This window comes from Carya illinoinensis, chromosome 15, assembly GCF_018687715.1.
Source record: "Carya illinoinensis cultivar Pawnee chromosome 15, C.illinoinensisPawnee_v1, whole genome shotgun sequence".
Taxonomy (NCBI): Eukaryota; Viridiplantae; Streptophyta; class Magnoliopsida; order Fagales; family Juglandaceae; genus Carya; species Carya illinoinensis.
Window position 1 is genome coordinate 29,661,779 of NC_056766.1, and position 6,647 is coordinate 29,668,425.

Consider the following 6,647-nt stretch of genomic DNA (forward strand, 5'->3'; position numbering starts at 1 on the left):
ACTCCTCGGACTTAGTCCGGAATAACCAACCAGTTAATGAATTTATTGTAAAAGTAACAACATATTTAAATCTAAAATAGAGTTTGAAAAATACTTACAGCGCTATATAATAATTTCTGAAGAATCAACGAGCTGAAAAGAGAGAAGAAAAAATAATGTAACAGTGTAAAAACACTATGGCCATGGGTTGTAAAATATCTACTTTTGAATGAAGACAAACCAAGACTTGAGATTGATAGGGAATGACCTAGAGGTATTTATGAAGTTAGTGGAAGAGAGAGTTGGCCGTGGGTGGCAGAGGAATCTGCGGTGGAAGTGAAAAAGTACTAAAACGAAGATGAGCTCGTGGGGGCTGCTTCGGCAACGGATCGGAGCTGGAAATAGGTGGTTTAGGACGGCAAGAGGTCGGTGATAATGTGGTGAAGAGTGGTGGTCAGAGGTGGAATGACAGCGTCACAGGAGCACAAAAATGCCGCTGCTTGGAGGAGCTCGCGGCGGCTAACGGTGGCTTGGATGGAGGTGAAATTTGGTGGGATGTTCACCGGTTGGAGGGGAAGAAAACTGGGTGGGTAGTGTTGTACACGTCAGCGGTTCTAGGCTGTAGAAGACAAACAGCAAAAATGGGGGGAAAAGAGAGAGACGCATGCGGGAGAGGTTTGGAGGAGAAAAGAAGAAAAAGAAAGAAAACGAAAGAAAAAAGAGAAAGAAAAAGAAAAGAGAAAAAGAAAAAGAGAAAAAGAAAGATGGAAAAAAGAAATGAGGTCTAATCCTCACCTCTGAAATCCAGAAACTGATCTGACGAAAATAACTTTAAAAGCTATAAAACGAATAAAATAATTTAAACACGACATCAAGATAAAATATAATAAATAACTAGTAAATACTAACAACATAATTTTAAATCTAAAAATAAACTAAAATAAATTAAACAGTAATTTAAACACAAGACAATAATTAATATTAAGAAAGTTCTACAAAATAATTTTCACAGCTAAATAAGTTCAATTAAAATACAATAATTTAAAATAAAAGAATTAATATTTTAATTAAATTAAAATACTCCTTCAGTGAAAATATACATAAAAATGGGGTATCACATCCTTCCCCCTTAAAATAAATTTCGTCCTCGAAATTTACAAGATCAAACACTAACTTTGAAGCAAGCCACATGATTCCACTGAGACCAAGTTTAAGAAACGTACCGTCATTTACTCAAACAAATAGGGATACTACTCTCTCATGTCTGCTTCTCTCTCCTAAGAGAAATCTTGAGCTAACGAATCTCCCCATGCCATCTTTACCAGAATCGTCTTGGATCTCAACTGTTGCTCTTTCCAATCCATAATCTACGAAGGAACAATCTCATAAGTAAGATCTGGTTGCAGCTGAATACGCTCTGGGTCAACAAAGCGTGGCTCTTGTTGTCCAAAACTCTTCCTCAAGGACGATACATGGAAGATATCGTGAATTTTCCCAAAATATTCTGGCAATGTAATTCTATAAGTGACGGGCCCTACTTTCTCCAAAATCTAAAAATGGCCAACATATCTCGGATCCAGTTTCCTCCTTTTATCAAAAGCTTAACTCCTTTCATGGGAGAGACTTTGAGATAAACCCAATCACCTTCCTCAAAAGATAATTCTCTTCTCTTTTTATCTGCGTAACTTTTCTGACGACTCCGAGCTATCGCTATTTTATCCCTTATAATCCAAACTTGACTTTGCATTTCTTGAATTAATTCGGGCCCAATTATTTTATTCTCTCCAACTTCATCTGAACACAATGGCGATCTACACTTCCTCCCATAAAGAGCCTCATAAGGAGCCATCTGGATGGACGCATGGAATCTATTAGTATAAGCGAATTCTATAAACGGCAAGTGATTTTTTCAACTCCCTTGAAATTCCATAACACATGCTCGCAACATATCTTCAAGGGTCTGAATAATGCGCTCTAATTGACCGTCCGTTTGAGGGTGATATGCAATACTAAACTTTAACTTAGTACCCAGAGTTGCCTGTAAACTCTTCCAAAAATGAGATGTGAACCTTGGGTCCTAATCCGATACAATGCTCTTGGGTATCCCATGTAACCGTACTATCTCTTTTACGTACAAGCAAGTCAACTTTCCCAAAGAATCAGTATTATTAACAGGCAAGAAATGAGCACTCTTAGTTAACCGGTCAACAATCACCCAAACTGAGTTCTTTCCACTAGGAGTCCTCGGTAAGCCCAGTACAAAATCCATTGTAATGTCGTCCCATTTCCACTTAGGAATAGGGAGGGGTTGGAGCATACTAGCGGGTCTTTGATGTTTGGCCTTGACTTGACGGCATGTGTCACATCTCTCAATATACATGGCGATATCCTTCTTCATCCCTTCCCACCAATAATTTTTCTTCAAATTTCGATACATTTTCGTATTACCAGGATGAACTGAAAAAGGGCCGCATGAGCTTCTGCCATAATTCGCTTCTTGAATTCTAAATCTTTGGGGATTACTCTATGATCTCGGAACAGAAGAATTCCATCCTTATCCATACTATAATGCAATGACCCTCTAGATTTTCTGACTCTTTTTCTAATATCTAATAGCTTCGGATCATTCCTTTGAAGAGTCTTCAATTCCTCAAAATCAACTACTCAAATATTAAGAATTGAAGATAACACTTCCTCTTGTTGTGAACTTTCAATAAGGAGTCTTCTCATCCCGCAAAGTAGTGAATCTAATCCAGAAGATTCAGCTTCATCTTCCAAGTGCGACTTTTGACTCAAAGCATCTACAACTATATTTGCCTTCCCTGGATGATACTTGATTTCGCACTAGTAATCATTGATTAATTCTAACCGTTGCCTCTGCCTCATGTTGGGATTCTTCTGAGAAAACAAGTGCTTCAAACTCTTATGATCAATGTAGACTTCACAAACTTCTGCATACAAATAATGCCGCCAGATCTTAAGAGCAAACACGATTGCTGCCAATTCTAAATCATGCATCGGATAATTCTTCTCATGATCTTTCAACTGACGGGATGCATAAGCAACAACTCGTCCCTCCTGCATAAGAACACATCCCAATCCAAATTTAGACGCATCGCTGAAAACTACAAGTGGCTTGTGCGGTTCTGGAAATGCCAATACTGGTGCAGTTGTCAATCTCTTCTTCAATTCTTGGAAACTTCTCTCGCACTTGTCTGACCAAATAAACTCTGCATTCTTTCTAATCAAAGTAGTGAGCGGTCTAGATAATCGAGAAAATCCCTCCACAAATTTTTGATAATATCCGACAAGTCCCAAGAAACTTTGAATCTCGTGCACAGTCGTTGGACGCTACCATGAAAAAATAGCTTTCACCTTACTAGGATCAACAGCCACCCCGTCTTGAGAAATTACATGTCCAAGAAATTTAACTTCTTCTAACCAAAATTCACATTTGTTGAGCTTTGCATACAGCTGATGTTCTCTTAACTTCCCAAGTACTGAACGAAGATGATAAGCATATTCATCAAAATCTTGAGAATAAATTAAAATATCATCAATGAAAACCACCACAAAGGAATCCAAATAAGGTCGAAATACCCGATTCATCAAATCCATAAAAGCTGCAGAGGCATTGGCTAACCCAAAAGGCATCACCTTAAACTCATACTGCCCGTATCTCGATCTAAAAGCAATTTTGGGTATATCTTTATCTCTTATCCGCAACTGGTAGTATCCTGATCTTAAATCAATCTTCGAGAATACAACTACTCCTTGGAGCTGATCAAACAAATTGTCGATCCGTGTAAGAGGATATTTATTCTTGATGGTCACCTTATTTAGTTCTCGATAATCAATGCACATTCTGAGAGTACCATCTTTCTTTTTAACAAACAACACTGGCGCACCCCATGGCGAAGTACTTGGCTGAATAAACCCCTTATTTACCAATTCTTACAACTGAACCTTCAACTCTTTTAATTCAGCTGGTGTCATACAGTAAGGGGATTTATGCACAGGAGCCGCTTTAGGTTCCAAGTCAATAACAAACTCCAACTCATGAATAGGGGGTAACCCAGGCAAATCATCCATAAACACGTCAGGAAATTCTTCCACAACTGGGATATCTACTAAAGACTTCTTCTCGGACGACGTAGACACCATTTGGACTAAAAAGGCATCCACTCCACAAGCAATCTCTCTTTTCGCTTGAATTGCCGATATAACTACCGGCCTTTCCTTTAGTCTACTTCTCACAAATTCCAAATAATCACCATCCAGGAGTTGAAAGCTAATTATTCGACTTCTACAATTAATACTCACAGAATATCGATATAGCCAATCCATTCCAAGGATAATATCAAATCCCAATAACTTGAATACAACCAAATCTGCATCAAGAAACCTTCCACCAAAATTCAAAGGACAGCCCAATGCAACTTTGGAACACTACACCACTTCACCATTTGGGAGAGTCACTACAAATGATTTTGGCAAGGGTCCCGTGACCAGATTGCATATCCGTGCGAAAGGAGAATATACAAACGACTGAGATGCACCTGAATCAAACAAAGTGCAAGCATAAAAATCATACAAACAGACTCTTCTTGAACCAACCACATTACCAATGAAATCCAAAAACAAGAAGTCAAATCACACCAAATATCAAATCTAAAATAAAATTAGATTCATACTTGTAATCACTCTAGCATCGTGGGTTGCTGGTACCTCATCATCAACCTCTCCGGGTGTAACAGCATATACCCAAGCCTGCACTACTTGCCTCTAATTAGTTCTTCCACCATGTCGACCTCCACAGCTTCCTTGAACTATGATAGGGCACTCGCGAGCGAAATGCCCCTCTTGGCCACAACGGTAACAATGGGTTCCATCACTTTGCCAACACTCACCCTCATGGGCTCTATTACACCTTCCACAAATTAGCATTCGTCCTCCCATACGCACTCTTAAGGTTGTTTGTAGTCGAGTCCCAATCCGCTGAACAAACTTATGAGGCGAACCAGAACTACTTCCTTCGCCAGTAAAACTCGGCCTCTTATGTCCTGGAGGGGAGCACACGCTCAAATTAATCTCTCGCTCTGCAAGAGTGGCCAAATCAACTAAATCCTAAAAAGTGATAATCCGGTGGCAGACTACCATTCTGTGTATATCAGGTCGCAGACCATCTTGGAAATGCTCGGCCTGCATCTCCTCCGTGGCAATGAGATGAGCAGCAAATCGTCCAAGCTCTATAAATCTCCAAGCGTACTGTTCCACGGCTATACTTCCTTGGACCAAGCTTGTAAATTCTCTTGCATTTTGCCTTCTCACAGAAGCCGGAAAGAAACGATCATTAAATTGTTTCTTGAAGTGCTGCCAAGACACAGCGGCAAAGGACCCCAATTCTGACTCTGACATTTCTCTTTTTGTCTCTCACCATTCAGAAGCAGTACCTTGTAATAAATAATTGGCATAAAGCACTTGTTGCGCCTCAGTGCAACCACAGACTTCAAATGTCTTTTCTAAATCTCTAATCCACTTTACAGCCCAAAGTGGATCCTCTTTTCCCGTGAAAGATGGGGTTCTATGCGCTAAAAGACGCTCATAGGTGCATCCAGCTTGCACCGCTCTACTAGGCTCTCCTTGATGTGGCCTAAAATTTTGCTGCATAAATTCAATCATTTGTCTTAATGCTTGAGCTATGGCATCGTCTCTCGGCAAATCATCCCGAGGCTCTTCTGTAGGCCTTCTTGGTCTTACCATCTTCCTGACATAACACAACCTTTGACCCCATTTAAATATCGAATAAAATCAACAACATAAAACCAAAACCAAATAACAATAAAATAAAATATAATAACATACAATAACATAACTAAATAAATAAATTACAAACAAGCTAACTCAAATAAATTCAAATTAAATAAAACAAATCAAATAGCAAACTTTAAATAAAAGAAATTTCAAATCACAACTTAAAAAAAACTTTCTAGTGCTGCACCTACGGGATATGTGGTTTTACCTAGAGCCAAACTGCTTTGATACCACATGTGACGTCCCTAACTCCCACATACGGACACGTGGAAATTGAGGCGTCGGGATGATGACAACATGGATCACACATCCCATTGCCAAGTGCCAAGTGTGTGTATATGCAACAAGTGTACAATAAAATCACGCAGCGGATAATAACAGTCTTATAACTAAGTACTAGAATTTTTGTTTAATACAAACTCGTTTAAAGTATACATAATAAAATATGACAAGTCTCAAATATTGTTTCAAAACTAAATATAAGACATAAAAACTAGCAGAGATAATTTTTTGATCTAAACAACTCCGAATCAAAACTCTGCCGAAGCCGTCTCCTCGGGCTCAGCCTCCTCCTCCTCCTCCTCAACATCTGCATCCAAGTCTAGGGTATCAAAATGGTACCGCAGGTAAGTAATAATCCAAACGCCACAAGATAAAAATATATTAAACTCAACAATATGCATGAAAGAATGCCAAATGCACATATTCCATAAATCAATATTTTTGCACGCACGCTAAAAGTTTCATTTGGCCCCAAAAATATTTTACTATCCAACTCACGCCAAAAGTCACATTTGGGCCAAATCCAAATTCAATTCAATATCTAATTATCCGAATGTACCATGACCTCTCCT